Below are 16,829 nucleotides of genomic sequence, written 5' to 3'. Positions count from 1 at the left end.
TGGAGGTTAAACAATACTTACTAAACAACCAAGAGATCACTGAAAAAATCAAAGAGGGAATCAAAAACTACCTAGTAACAAATGAAAATGAAAACACAACGACCCAAAACCTATGGGATGAAGCAAAAGCAGTTCTAAGAAGGAAGTTTATAGCAATACAATCCTACATCAAGAAAGAAGAAGAATCTCAAATAAACAACCTAAACCAATAAGAGAAAGAAGAACAAACAAACAAAAACACCCCAAAGTTAGCAGAAGGAAAGAAATCATAAGGATAAGATCAGAAATAAATGAAAAAGAAATGAAGGAAATGATAGCAAAGAGCAATAAAACTAAAAGCTGGTTCTTTGAGAAGATAAACAAAATTGACAAACCATTAGCCAGACTCATCAAGAAAAAAAGGGAGAAGACTCAAATCAACAGAACTAGAAATGAAAAAGAAGTAATAACTGACACCGCAGAAATACACAGGATCATGAGAGACTACTACAAGCAACTATGTGCCAATAAAATGGACAAACTGGAAGAAATGGACAAATTCTTAGAAAAGTACAATCTTCCAAGACTGCAACAGGAAGAAACAGAAAACATGAACAGACCAATCACAAGGACTGAAACTGAAACTGTGATTGAAAATCTTCCAACAAAAGCCCAGGGGCAGATGGCTTCACAGGTGAATTCTATCAAACACTTAGAGAAGAGCTAACACCTATCCTTCTCAAACTCTTCAAACATACAGCATAGGGAGAAACATTCCCAAACTCATTCAATGAGTCCACCATTGCCCTGATACCAAAACCAGACAAGCATGTCACTCGAAGAGAAAATTACAGGCTCCTATCACTGATCAACATGCATGCAAATATTCTCAATGAAATACTAGCAAACAGAATACAAGAGCACATTAATAGGATCATACACCATAATCAACTGGGTTTTATCGCAGGAATGCAAGGATTCTTCAATATACGCAAATCAATCAATGTGATACACCATATTAACAAACTGAAGAATGAAACAATATGATAATCTCAACAGATGCAGAAAAACTTTTGACAAAATTCAATACCCATTTATGATAAAAACCCTCCAGAAAGTGGGCATAGAGGGAACCTACCTCAACATAATAAAAGCCATATATGACAAACCCACAGCCAAAATCATTCTCAGTGGTGAAAAACTGAAAGCATTTCCTCTAAGATCAGGAATAAGAGAAAGGTGCCCACTCTCACCACTATCGTTCAACATAACTTCGGAAGTTTTAGCCACAACAATCAGAGAATGAAAAGAAATAAAAGGAATACAAAATGGAAAAGAAGAAGTAAAACTGTCACTGTTGGCAGATGACATGATACAACACATAGAGAATCCTAAAGATGACACCAGAAAACTACTAGAGCTAATCAGTGAATTTGGTAAAGTAGCAGGATACAAAATTAATGCACAGAAATCTCTTGCATTCCTAAACACTAACAACGGAAGATCAGAAAGATAAATCAAGGAAACACTCATTTATCATCGCAACAAAAAGAATAAAATACCGACGAATAAACATAAGGAGGCAAAAGGCCTGTATGCAGAAAACTATCACACTGATGAAAGAAATTAAAGACGATACAAAAAGATGGAAAGATATACCATGTTCTTGGATTGGAAAAGTCAACATTGTAAAATGACTATACTACCCAAAGCAATCTACAGATTCAGTGTCATCCCTATTAAACTACCAATGGCAATTTTCACAGAACTAAAACAAAAAATTTCACAATTTGTATGGAAAAACAAAAGACCCCAAAGAGCCAAAGCAATCTTGAGAAAGAAAAACAGAGCTAGAGGAATTAGGCTCCCTGACTTTAGACTACACTACAAAGCTATAGTAATCAAGACAGTATGGTACTGGCACAAAAGCAGAAATATCAATCAATGGAACAGGACAGAAAGCCCAGAGATAAACCCATGGACATAAGGTCACCTTATCTTTGACAAAGGATGCAAGAATATACAATGGAGAAAAGACAGCCTCTTCAATAAGTGGAGGTGGGAAAGATGGACAGCTACATGTAAAAGAATGAAATTAGAACACTTCTTAACACCATACACAAAAATAAACACAAAATGGGTTAAAGAATTAAATGTAAGGCCAGTCATTATAAAACTCTTAGATGAAAACAAGCAAAACACTCTGACTTAAATCACAGCAAGATCTTTTTTGACCCACCTCCTAGAGTAATGGAAATAAAAACAAAAATAAACAAATGGGACCTAATGAAACTTCAAAGCTTTTGCACAGCAAAGGAAACCATAAACAAGACAACCCTCAGAATGGGAGAAAATATTTGCAAACAAATCAACAGACAAAGGATTAATCTCCAAAATACATAAGCAGCTCAATACTAAAAAAACAACCCTATCCAAAAATGGGTGGAAGACCTAAATAGACATTTCTCCAAAGACGATATACAGATTGCCAAAAAACACATGATATAATTAATGCTCAACATCACTAATCATTAGATAAATGCAAATCAAAAGCACAATGAGGTATCACCTCACACTGGTCAGAATGGTCATCATCAGAAAATCTACAAACTACAAATGCTGGAGAGGATGTGGAGAAAAGGGAATCCTCCTGCACTGTTGGTGAGAATGTAAATTTATATATATATATATATATATACACACACACAATTGATACTATGGAGAACAGTATGGAGGTTCCTTAAAAAGCTAAAAATAGAACTACCATATGACCCACGAATCCCACTACTGGGCATATACCCTGAGAAAACTATAATTCAAAATGATACATATATCACAATGTTCATTGCAACACTATTTACAATTGTCAGGGCATGGAAGCAACCTAAGTGTCCATCGACAGATGAATGGATAAAGAAGACGTGGCACATATATACAATGGAATAGTACTAAGCCATAAAAAGAAATGAAATTGAGTTATTTGTAGTGAGGTGGATGGACCTAAAATCTGTCATACAGAGTGACGTAAGTCAGAAAGAGAAAAACAAATGCCATATGCTAACACACATATATGGAATCTAAAAAAATGGTACTGATGAACCTAGTGGCAGGGCAGGAATAAAGATGTAGACATAGAGAACAGACTTGAGAATACAAGGGGCGGGGAGAGGAAGCTGGGACAAAGTGAGAGAGTAACACTGACATATATACACTACCAAATCTAAAACTGATGGCTAGTGGGAAGCTGCTGCATACCACAGGGAGATCAGCTGATGCTTTGTGAGGACCTAGAGGGGTGGGATAGGGAGGATGGAAGGGAGGCTGAAGAGGGAGGAGATATGGGGATATATGTATATATATAGCTGATTCACTTTGTTGTACAACAGAAACTAACACAACATTGTAAAGCAATTATACTCCAATAAAGATATTTAAAAAATAAAATAAAATAAGAAAGCTAGAAGACATGATCTTTTATGTCCCATCTGGTCTGATTAAAGCTTTCAGAATCACAATATACCTTATGCAGTTTCCAACAACTATAGGTTCACCTTCTAGCCTTGCTGGTCCTTTTCCTTCTTTTTCTTCAATCATTTCCTTGAAAGCACTTCATCATGCCACTCTAAAACTTGAATATTACGATTCAGGATAATATTGAGAAAAATCTTTCTTTTGAGAAATAATCCTTTCCTCACTGAGGTTTCTTTGTTTTTTTTAAACTACCAAGTGAATCAACTAGGAATGTTTTTGGCTGCATACAACAGAAAACCAGCCTGGAGGGAAGCAATACTGGAGACCGACACCAATTGGAAGGCTACTGCATCAGTCCAAATCAAACATGATGGTGGACTAGATTAGAGCAGTGATGGGGGTGGGGGGTGATGTAGATTAACAGAGGCAAGAGACATTTAGACAAAAAAAAATATAGCATTTGGTGACTCAGGGGAAATGAGGGAGAGCGAGAATGGATAGTGAGAATCATTGGTGAGGAGCAGCTTTGGGAGAAGGATGATGATTTCAGTTTGGGGCAGGTTTGATTTGATATGTCTGCAAGTCAGTCAAATGGAAATGTCCTGCAGATGGCTGATGTTCAGGAGACTATTCTCAGCTAGAGAGAAAGAGTGGAGGATTGTCAGCATGAAAACGGCAAATATGGCTTAATAAGATACTACGTAGCCCAGAGCAAGCATGTAAGTGAGAAGAGAGAAGCCTCTAGAACAGAAACTTCTGGCATGTAGTAGGTCCTCAATACATATTCATTGAATGAATAAAAGAAGACCAACAAAGGAAAAAAAAGCCAGCAAAGTCATCTACAAGGCATACAGGAAGACAACTACATACACTTTGGCTCCAGTCATCCATTCCAGCCTCATTCCCAGACATGTCACCACCGGGCCCTGACCAACAAGTTACCTTAGACTACACTAAGTTACCAACTACTCCAAAACTATGTCATTCACCTTTACACTTTCTTTTATTTTCCCCCTTCCCTCACCCCATCTCCAACAAATCCTTAGTCGTTCCTCCAGATGTAGTTTAAAAGTCTCCTCCTCTGTTGCCTTTCTTTGATCAGGATTGGGCTTCAACTGAACATTTTTCTCAATCACTGCTCTTTCACAATTTGTCACCGTATTTTGTTACTTGTATAAAAGACCAGTCCTCTCCACTTCAGAGTTCCTTAAGGTAAGATATCCTTAGTACCACACTTGCCTCACAAGAAGTAGTTAATAAATATCTGATAAACTGAACACATTTTGTGAAAGGGCATATGTAAAGAAATAATTTTTTAAAGGAACTAGTTGATTTCCTTGAGCCCCCCTCTGTTTATTATCTGTAAAATGAAAATAGTACTACCTTCTTCAACAAGGTTGAAGAATAAATGTCATAGCATGTGAAAAGTGCTTACTTCAGGGCCTGTCTCACAGAAGAATTTAATAAATGAGCTTGAAAACTTAATAAATAAAATCAAGCCTGAGAAAGTCTGGCATCAAATTATAAAGTCCCTAAGAGCCTTCATTCAGTTTGCCTCTTTTCCCAGATGAATTCCAAAATGTTAAGGCCTGCCCTGATACAGAACCCTGTAAGGTATCCCATTATTAATTTCCTTATTCAGAGCGGAATCCAGACATCCTTGACACTTTGTTGTGTTTCATGCATTTGACAGTCACACTGCCTTATGATATTTCAGCTTGGGGCTTTACCCATCACTGGGGTGAAACTTCTTGAAATTTTTAAAACGTCTATTATTTAGTAGACTGGAATATGGATGGGGTGGGATTATATGTGAAACAAAAGAGAAGTAGGGAGAGGAGAGGAATAAGAGGGGAAAAAAGGTAAAGAAGGAAAATGGTCAACATTCTCTCACCCTCCATTACTCAAGGGCAGACTCGCAAACTCTGGCAACCAAGTGTTTGTCAATAAAAAACAAAAACAACAAAAAAGAAAGGAATACACACACAGAGTTTTTCTTTAAAGAAACTGAATGCTCTCTCTGGGAAGCAACAAGATAGCAAATATGAGTACCACAGAACAAATAAGCCCACCCCAATTCTAGCTTTTACGGGTCCTAAAGTGAGTTATTAAGTGATCCACTTGCTCACTCCAGAGCAAAGCCTTTCAGGCTAAAAGCCACTCCCAGTGATAAAGACTGTTTCTCCTCATTCATTCTCAAATGTGAACTAATAACCAAATACCATGGATAATTGGGGAACATCTGTAACATGAAACAGAGATCAAGAATAAAAAATACAAAAAAAAGAAAAAATGGCACTAGAGGAAACAGAAGTAATTCAGAAAGGGAGAGGATCTCTGATTACCTACCTCAGAGAAAGTCAAGAATGATATCAAATAAAAAGAGTGTCATGAAAATTATTAAGCATCTATAAAAGAAACATGAATAAAAGAATAGGGTGTTATGAAAAACATTAAAGAACAAAGAGGATTCCTAGAAATTAAAAATACTTACCGAAATCAAAAACCCAAGAATAAGTTTGGAAAACATCAAAGAAATCTCTCAGGGAGTAAAAGAAAAATGAGAAGCAGATGAGAGAAAATGGAAGAGAACCATTAAATTGTCCACTTTAAAATGGTTAATGTTATGTATATTTTACCTCAAAAAGTTATTTTTTAAAGGGAGGAATAATTGGCAATATAACTTAAAAATCAAAGGTTAACTCTTCTAAGGATTTCAAAAGAATGGATCCTGATGCCTCACATAATCATTTTGAAAAGTTGATAATCTGAAAGGAAAAATAAGATAAAACTATTGCTCCAGGGTGCAGAGCACTTAAAGGAAGAAAAAAAAATATGAAGAGAACCTGTTTTAAAACCATGATTTTAAAACCAAGAAACTATGAAAAGTAATTTCATTGTATCTAGATAAATATAAAGTTTATTTTCTACAATGCTGCAACTCCAACCCTAGATAAGCACTCTTGATAAAAATCTCAAACATACGTACAAGGAGATGCATATAAGGATATTCTACAACAGTGTTTGTAATAAGAAAAATGGAAATTAGAAACAACCTAAACTGTCAATCTGTAAGGGAATAAATTAATAAAATGTGAAATGGGGTATATTCATACAGTTGACTACTACTTAGCAGTTAAAAATAAACTATATTACTTTACCTAAGAAGTACATATACTGGGAGGACCTTCAAGATGGCGGAGGAGTAAGATGTGGAGATCACCCTCCTCCCCACAAATACATCAGAAATACATCTACATATGGAAGAGCTCCTACAGAACACGTACTGAACCCTGGCAGAAGGCCTCAGACTTCCCCAAAGGCAAGAAAATCCCCACATACCTGGGTAGGGCAAAAGAAAAAAGAAAAAACAGAGACAAAAGAATAGGGATGGGACCTGCACCACTGGAAGGGAGCTATGAAGGAGGAAAGGTTTCCATACACTACGAAGCCCCTTCACTGGTGGAAACGGGGTGGGAAGTGCAGGAAGCTTCCGAGCCACGGAGGAGAGCATAGAAACAAGGGTGCAGAGGGCAAAGCGGAGAGATTCTCACACAGAGGATCGGTGCCGACCAGCACTCACCAGCCTGAGAGGCTTGTTTGCTCACCCGCTGCAGCGGGCAGGGGCTGGGATCTGAGGCTCGGGCTTCAGAGGTCAGAACCCAGGGAAAGGACTGGGGTTGGCTGCATGAACACAGCCTGAAGGGGGTTAGTGGGCCACAGCTAACGAGGAGAGAGTCCGGGAAAAAGTCTGGAATTGCGTAAGAGTCAAGAGACCATTGTTTCAGGGTGCGTGAGGAGAGGAGATTCAGAACACCGCCTAAATGAGCTTCAGAGACAGGCACGAGCTGCGGCTATCAGCACAAACATCAGAGACAAGCATGAAATGCTAAGGTTGCTGTGGCAGGCACCAAGAATCCTGTGTGCAAGCACAGGTCACTATCCACACCTCTCCTCCCAGGAGACTGTGCAGCCCACCACTGCCAGGGTCCCGTGATCCAGGGAAAACTTCACCTGGTGAACAAATGGCATGCCTCAGACTATTGGAACATCACACTGGCCTCTGAGCCAGAGGCTCGCCCCCCATTCTGTACCCCTCCCTCTCCCCAGCCTGAGTGAGCCAGAGCGCCCTAATCACCTGCTCCTTTAACCCCCTCCTTTCTGGGCAAACAAGAAATGCCAGAGAGCGACCTACATGCAGAGGCGGGGCCAAATACAAAGCCGAACACCAGGAGCTGCACAAAGAAGAGAAAGGGAAATTTCTCTGTGCAGCCTAGGAGCAGCGGATTAAATCTCTAAAATCAACTTATGTACCCTGCATCTGTGGAATACCTGAAAAGGCAACAAATCATCCCAAAATTGAGGCGGTGGACTCTGGAAGCAACTGTAGACAGGGTTTGCTGTATGTGCCCAACTAGTTTTTGATTTTTATGTTTATCTTAGCATAGTTTTTAGCATTTGTTATCATTGGTGGATTTGTTTATTGGTTTGGTGGCTCTTTTTTAAATTACATTTTTATTTTAATACCATTTTTTTATTTTAATAACTTTATTTCATTTTATTTTACTGTTTTCTTTCTTTTTATTCTCCCTTTTCATCTGAGCCATGTGGCTGACAGGGCCTTGGTGCTCCGGCTGGCTGTCAGGCCACAGCCTCTGAGGTGGGAGAGACGAGCTCAGGACATTGGATCACCAGAGACCTCCTGGCCCTACGAAATATCGGTGAGAGCTCTCCCAGAGATCTCCATCTCAACGCTAAGACCCAGCTCCACTCGATGACCAGCAAGCTCCAGTGCTGGACACCCCATGCCAAAAGCTAACAACATAGAACTACAACCCGGCCCATTGGCAGAGAGGCTGCCTAAAATCATAATAAGTTCACAGACACCCCAAAACACACTACTGGACACGGTCCTGCCCACGAGAAAGACAAGATCCAGCTTCATCTCCCAGAACATAAGCACCAGTCCCTTCCACCAGGAACCCTACACAACCCATAGAACCAACTTTACCCACTGGGGGCAGACAACAGAAACAACAGCAACTACAAACCTGCAGCCTACAAAAAGGAGACCCCCAAACACAGTAAGTTAAACAAAATGAGAAGACATAGAAATACGCAGCAGATGAAGGAGCAAAGTAAAAACCCACCAGACCAAACAAATGAAGAAGAAATAGGGCATCTACTTGAAAACAAATTCAGAGTAATGACAGTAAAGATGATCCAAAATCTTAGAAACAGAATGGAGAAAATGCAAGAAATGTTTAACAAGGACCTAGAAGAACTACAGAGCAAACAAACAATGATGAACAGCAAAATAAATGAAATTGAAAATTCTCTAGAAGGAATCAATAGCAGAATAACTGAGGAAGAAGAACGGATAAGTAACCTGGAAGATAAAATAGTGGAAATAACCATTGCAGAGCAGAAAAAAGAAAAAAGAATGAGAAGAATTGAGGACAGTCTCAGAGACCTCTGGGACAACATTAAACACACCAACATTCAAATTATAGGGGTCCCAGAAGAAGAGAAAAAGAAAGGGACTGAGAAATTATTTGAAGAGATTATACTTGAACACTTCCCTAATATGGGAAAAGAAATAGTCAATCAAGTGCAGGAGCATAGATAGTCCCACACAGGATAAATCAAGGAGAAACACGTCAAGACACGTATTAATCAAACTATCAAAAATTAAATACAAAGAAAAAATATTAAAAGCAGCAAGGGAAAAGCAACAAATAACATACAAGGGAATCCTCATAAGGTTAACAGCTGATCTTTCAGCAGAAACTCTGCAAGCCAGAAGAGAGTGGCAGGACATATTTAAAGTGATGAAAGGGGAAAACCTACAAACAAGTTACTCTACCCAGCAAGGATCTCATTCAGATTCGACAAAGGAAATAAAACCTTTACAGACAAGGAAAAGCTAAGAGAATTTAGCACCACCAAACCACCTTTACAACAAATGCTAAAAGAACTTCTGTAGGCAAGAAACATAAGAGAAGGGTAACACCTACAAAAACAAACCCAAAACAATTGAGAAAATGGGAATAGGAACATACATAATTACATTAATTACCTTAAATGTAAATGGATTAAATGCTCCAACCAAAAGACATAGGCTGAATGGATATGAAAACAAGACCCGTATATATGCTGTCTACAAGAGACCCATTTCAGACCTAGGGACACATACAGACTGAAACTGAGGGAATGGAAAAAGATATTGCATGCAAATGGAAATCAAAAGAAAGCTGGAGTAGCAATTCTCTTATCACACAAAATAAGACTTTAAAATACAGACTGTCAAAAGAGACAAGGACACTACATAATGATCAAAGGATAAATCCAAGAAGAAGATGTAACAATTATAAATATATATGCACTCAACATAGGAGCACCTCAATACATAAGGCAAGTGCTAACAGCTATAAAAGGGGAAATCAACAGTACCACAATAATAGTAGGCGACTTTAACACTCCACTTTCACCAATGGACAGATCATCCAAAATTAAAATAAATAAGGAAACACAAGCTTTAAATAACACATTAAACAAGATGGACTTAATTGATATTTATGGGACATTCCATCCAAAAACAACAGAATACACTTTCTTCTTAAGTGCTCATGTAACATTCTCCAGGATAGATCATATCTTGGGTCACAAATCAAGCCTTGGTAAATTTCAGGAAATTGAAATCGTATCAAGTATCTTTTCCACAACACTATGAGACTAGATATCAATTACAGGAAAAAAAAAACTGTAAAAATTACAAACACATGGAGGCTAAAGAATACACTAATAAATAACCAAGAGATCACTGAAAAAATCAAAGAGGAAACCAAAAAGTACCTAGAAACAAATGACAATGAAAGCATGATGACCCAAAAGCTATGGGATGAAGCAAAAGCAGTCCTAAGAGGGAAGTTTATAGCAATACAATCCTACCTCAAGAAACAAGAAAAATCTCAAATAAACAACCTAACCTTACACCTAAAGCAATTAGAGAAAGAAGAAAAAAACCCCAAAGTTAGCAGAAGGAAAGAAATCAAAAAGGTCAGATCAGAAATAAACGAAAAACAAATGAAGGAAATGACAGCAAAGATCAATAAAACTAAAAGCTGGTTCTTTGAGAAGAAAAACAAAATTGATAAACCATGAGCCAGACTCATCAAAAAAAAAGGGAAAAGACTCAAATCAATAGAAATGAAAAAGGAGAAGTAACAACTGACACTGTGGAGATACAAAGGATCATGAGAGATTACTACAAGCAGCTATATGCCAATAAAATGGACAACCTGGAAAAAATAGACAAATTCTTAGAAAAGCACAAACTTCTGAGACTGAACCAGAAAAAAACAGAAAATATACACATACCAATCACAAGCACTGAAATTAAAACTGTGATTAAAAATCTTCCAACAAACCAAAGCCCAACCAGATGGCTTCACAGGTGAATTCTATCAAACATTTAGAGAAGAGCTAACACCTATCCTGCTCAAACTCTTCCAAAATAGAGAACAGAGAGTAACACTCCCAACCTCATACTACTAGGCCACCATTACCCTGATACCAAAACCAGACAAAAATGTCACAAAAAAAGAAAACTATGGCCAAATTCACTGTTGAATGTAGATGCAAAAATCCTCAACAAAATACTATCAAACAGAATCCAACAGCACATTAAAAGGATCATACACTGTAATCAAGTGGGTTTTACCCCAAGAATGCAAGGATTCTTCAATATACACAAATCAATGTGATACATCATATTAACAAACTGAAGGATAAAAACCATATGATAATCTCAATAGATGCAGAATAAGCTGTCATCAAAATTCAACACAGATATATGATAAAAACCCTCCAGAAAGTAGGCATAGAGGGAACTTACCTCAACATGATAAAGGCCATTTATGACAAACCCACAGCCAACATCGTTCTCAATGGTGAAAAATTGAAAACATTTCCAGTAACATCAGGAACAAGACAAGGTTGCCCACTCTCACCACTCTTATTCAACATAGTTTTGGAAGTTTTAGCCACAGCAGTCAAAGAAAAAGAAATAAAAGGAATCCAAATGAGAAAAGAAGTGAAACTGTCACTGCTTGCAGATGACATGATACTATACATAGAGAATCCTAAAGATGCTAACAGAAAACTACTAGAACTAATCAATGAATTTGGTAAGATTGCAGAATACAAAAATAATGCACAAAAATCTTTTGCATTCCTATACACTAATGATGAAAAATCTGAAAGAGAAGTTAAGGAAACACTCCCATTTACCACTGCAACAAAGAGTAAAATATCTAGAAATAAACCTACCTAAAGAGACATAAAACCTGTATGCAGAAAACTATAAGACACTCATGAAAGAAATTAAAGACAATACAAACAGATGGAGAGATATACCATGTTCCTGGAATGGAAGAATCAACATTGTGAGGAATGGGAGAAAGTATCTGCAAATGAAGCAACTGACAAAGGATTAATCTCCAAAATATACAAGCAGCTCATTCAACTCAATATCAAAAAGACAAACAACCCAACCCAAAAATGGGTGGAAGAACTAAATAGACATTTCTACAAAAAAGATACACAGATTGCCAACAAACACATGAAAGGATGCTCAACATCACTAATCATTAGAGAAATGCAAATCAAAACTACAATGAGGTATCACCTCGCACCAGTCAGAATGGCCATCATCAAAAAATCTACAAACAATAAATGCTGGAGAGGATGTGGAGAAAAGGGAACCCTCTTGCACTGTTGGTGGGAATGTAAATTGATACAGCCCTATGGAGAACAGTATGGAGGTTCCTTAAAAAACTAAAAATAGATTTCCATACAACCCAGCAATCCCACTACTGGGCATATTCCCTAAGAAAACCATAATTCAAAAAGAGTCATGTATCACAATGTTCACTGCAGCACTATTTACAATAGCCAGGACATGGAAGCAATCTAAGTGTCCATTGACACTTTATTTAAATGAATAAAGAAGATGTGGCACATATATACGATGGAATATTACTCAGCCATAAAAAGAAATGAAATTGAGTTATTTGTAGTGAGGTGGATGGGCCTAGAGTCTGTCATACAGAGTGCAGTAAGTCAGAAAGTGAAAAACAAATACCATATGCTAACACATATATATGGAATCTAAAAAAAAAAGTTCTGACAAACCTAGGGCCAAGACAGGAATAACGACACAGATGTAGAGAATGGACTTGAGGACATGGGGAGGGGGAAGGGTGAGCTGGGATGAAGTGAGAGAGGGTTGTTGATATATATATACTACCAAAGGTAAAGTAGGTAGCTAGTGGGAAGCAGCCGCATAGCACAAGATTAGCTCCATGCTTTGTGACCACCTAGAGGGGTGGGATAGGGAGGGTGGGAGGAAGACACAAGAGTGAGGGGATATGGGGATATATGCATACGTATAACTGATTCACTTTGTTATACAGCAGAACTAACACAACATTGTAAAGTAATTATACTCCAATAAAGATGTTAAAAAAATAAAAAAGAAAAAGAAAAAAATATTTTAAATTAAAAAGTAAAAAAAAGTTAAAAAAATAAAAAATAAATACATACATCATACCTACTATATGCCAGATACTGTTCTTGGTGCTGGGGATTCCACAGTTAGTAAGACAAAGGCCCTGTCCATGGGAGCTTACAAATAGATCTATATACACCAGCATGGACAGAAGACAGAAAAACAGTCTGTAAAACAGTAACTATATAAATTCTTAAATTATCTACTAAGCAATCCTACATGTTATTTATTTACACATATAGATAAAAACACTCTTTAATGACCTTAGAGAATACATGCAAAAATCATAACAGGGTTGCTTCTGGAAAGGGAAAGAAGGGGACCAGACTGAACATGTGTAAGGGAAAGGGTAAAGGGAATTTCTATCTGAAACTTCCCTTTTTTATTAAAAATTTTTAAAAAGTCATTGAACTAGCTAACAATAGTCAATTTTGGGTATTTAAAACACTGATTTTAGTATATTAATCTCTCTGCTTTATTTATTTCCAGAAAGAAGAGAACGTAAAGGACTAATCCAGGAGGATTCTATATCTACCTAATAAAAGTTCTAAAAACAAAAAACAGTATTGAAGAAACTAGCAAAGAAAAAAATAAATAAGAGACTTTCCCAAAGCAAACATAAGACATAATTAATGACTTGAGAAAACTCAGTAAGAAGGGAAAATTCCCAATACAATAAGTGTGGGGGGGACCCCAGACATGTAACTGAATTTTCAGAATGCAAGGGATATAGAGAGAGAATACTAAAAAACTTATAGACAAAATTAAAAGAAGGGGGAAAAAGGCAAGAAGGAAGAAGAGTGAGGCTGACACCAAATTTACTCTGATTAATGTCCTCAAAAAGATGAAAGAAAATGATTTCCACTTATAACCCCATAGGTATCCAAAATATCACTCAGGTGTGTGGGCAAAACATAGTTTCAGATATGGAATACCTCAGGAAATTGACCTTTATCCATTCATAGGAAATTAAATTCCATCACAGGAAATTAAATTACATAAGGTTGTAATCTAATGAGGAAATGAAATAAACTAAGAAAGAGAACAAAACCAGAAAATGGACCCAACCCAAGAAAGCTGCCCTGTGCAGAGCAGAATGTTTAGCAGCAGTCCTGAGCTCTACACACTAGATGCTAGTAGCACTCCCCAAGTTGGGACAACCAAAAATGTTTCCAGACATTACCGAGTGTCCTGAAGGAGGCGGAGAGTTGGGGAAATTGCTATTGAGAACGACTATCTTAACAGAAGGAAATGATAATACCAAGCAATGCAAGGAAAAAAAAAAAAAAGGGAATTAGAAACTCCAGGAGATACAAAAGGCTGTTTAAGAAAGAATATAAAATCAGAGCTTATTTACATGATTTTTTTTTTTTTTTTTTTTTTTTACGGTACGCAGGCCTCTCACTGCTGTGGCCTCTCCCGTTGCAGAGCACAGGCTCCGGACGCGCAGGCTCAGGGGCCATGACTCACGGGCCTAGCCGCTCCGCAGCATGTGGGATCTTCTCAGACCAGGGCATGAACCTGCATCCCCTGCATCAGCAGGTGGACTCTCAACCACTGCACCACCAGGGAAGCCCTACATGATTTTTTAAAAAGAAAATTTATAGTCACATTAATAAAAACACTATAAACTTAACTGCAGCTACAGTATCAACCAGTAGGAAAAATAACAATGATTTAATTGTAGTTACATGACAAAATGTACATATCATCTACCTTGATACTATATACAGATAAGTAAGAAGGGAAGCAAGTAATGGGCTCCTAAAAATAATAATATAATTTATTAGAGAGGACAGATAAATCATAGAACAAGGCTAAATATTCATATATGGCAGATAAATAAAATTAAAACTTATAAAGTCAAGACAGCTTGATAAAAGCATATTATATTAAAAGAAGACAACAACCATCAGAAACATTTAAGAGTTAAAGTAGGATGGGGGAGGGGGAGAAAGATGGTTAGGCCAGGAACTACTGTTTTTCGTTACAAGTCCTTCAGTATCATTTTATATTTTTTTAAATTATAAAGATACATTACTTTGATAGAAGTTCTAACAATCATTTTTAGAAACAATTACATTTAGAAAAATCAATGATTACCTTTTACAAGAAGAAATTTACATAAATGAAAACAGAATACTAACATCAACCACAGATACACTGAAATTGCACTGTAACCTAATTTTTAAGTGCTATAATAGAAACATTGATTCAACTTATTCAACAAATATTTAATAAAAACCTACTATAAAGTTTAAATAAGTAAAATGAGTTATTTAAAAACCAAAGCAAGATTTAAGTCTATGAAAAATGGAGAGAGATTCTTGAACTGGGCAGTGTCCTGATTAAAAATTCTATTTTAGGTAGATTTGTCTGAAAAGCGTAAATAAACCACATGGATGGGACAGAAACTGGAGGTAATAGTATCAGTTAGGAGGCTACTGCACAAGTTTAAATGCAATGTGATAAGAAGTAGTGTGTAAAATACGATGGTAATTGTCAGAACAGACAAAAGGAAATGATGATGGGGTGGGTATGATGACAATGCTAATGATGATAACAACTGTGACGATAATAATATCAGCAAGTATTTACTGTGCTTTTAAATGTCAGATAGCACACTAATCATTTGCCATGTATTATGTCATTTAATTGTCATAAAAGCCCTGTGAGGAAAGTACTGTTTTACTCCCATTTACAAAATAAGAAAATAATACCATAATAATATGGTATCTGAGAGAAATGGCAAACTCAGTAAAAGAATGGCTAAAGAATTATCACTAAAACTTTTAAGACGCTGATGAAAGAAACTGAAGATGATAAGAACAGATGGAAAGATATACCGTATTCTTGGATTGGAAGAATCGATATTGTTAAAATGACCATACTACCTAAAGCAATCCACAGATTCAATGTTATCTCTATCAAAATACCAATGGCATTTTTACAGAACTAGAACAAATAATTAAAAATTTTTTTTTTGTTTTTTATTTTTAACATCTTTATTGGAGTATAATTGCTTTACAATGGTGTGTTAGTTTCTGCTTTATAACAAAGTGAATCAGTTATACATATACAAATGTTCCCATATCTCTTCCCTCTTGCAACTCCATCCCTCCCACCCTCCCTATCCCACCCCTCTAGGTGGTCACAAAGCACTGAGCTGATCTCCCTGTGCTATGCGGCTGCTTCCCACTAGTTATCTATTTTATGTTTGGTAGTGTATATATGTCCATGCCACTCTCTCGTAAACACAAAAGACTCCAAATAGCCAAAACAACCTTCAGAAAGAACACAGCTGGAGGAATCAGGCTCCCTGACTTCAGACTATACTACAAAGCTACTACTACTACTACTACTACTGGCACAAAAACAGACACATAGATCAATGGACCAGGAGAACAAGCCCAGAAAAAACTCACACACTTATGGTCAATTAGTCTATGGCAAAGGAGGCAAGAATATACAACAGAGAAAAGATAGTCTCTTCAATAAGTGGTGATGGGAAAAATGGACAGCCACATGTAGAAAAATGAAATTAGAACATTCTCTAATACCATACACAAAAACAAACTCAAAATGGATTAAAGACCTAAATGTAAGACCAGATGCTATAAAACTCTTACAGGAAAACATAGGCAGAACACTCTTCAACATAAAGTGCAGCAATATTTTTTTGTATCCACCTCCTAGAGTAGTGAAAATAAAAATAAAAACAAAAAAACAGTGGGACCTAATTAAAAGCTTTTGCACAGCAAAGGAAACCATCTACAAAACAAAAAGACAACCTACTGAATGGGAGAAA

The 16,829-nt window shown here is 36.9% G+C and overlaps 1 protein-coding gene across 6 annotated transcripts in view; it reads right to left on the bottom strand.

Moving 5' to 3' along the window:
- The window catches only part of TDRD3 (tudor domain containing 3), a 201,138-nt gene that overhangs the window by 145,005 nt on the left and 39,304 nt on the right, over positions 1-16,829 (bottom strand). Inside the window, exon 1 of one of the 6 annotated variants that reach the window (XM_060129156.1) lies at positions 13,064-13,150. The exons of 3 other annotated variants lie outside the window; for them this stretch is intronic. The gene's annotated coding sequence lies outside the window, so the exon portion shown is untranslated. Of the gene's footprint in view, positions 1-13,063; positions 13,151-16,829 lie in introns of those variants that run through there. 2 more of the 6 variants (XM_060129158.1, XM_060129162.1) reach the window with 2 other exon arrangements.

Source organism: Lagenorhynchus albirostris, chromosome 18, assembly GCF_949774975.1.
Source record: "Lagenorhynchus albirostris chromosome 18, mLagAlb1.1, whole genome shotgun sequence".
Classification (NCBI taxonomy): Eukaryota; Metazoa; Chordata; class Mammalia; order Artiodactyla; family Delphinidae; genus Lagenorhynchus; species Lagenorhynchus albirostris.
The sequence above is the reverse complement of the archived record's forward strand: the minus strand, read 5'-3'. Positions and strand labels throughout refer to the sequence as shown.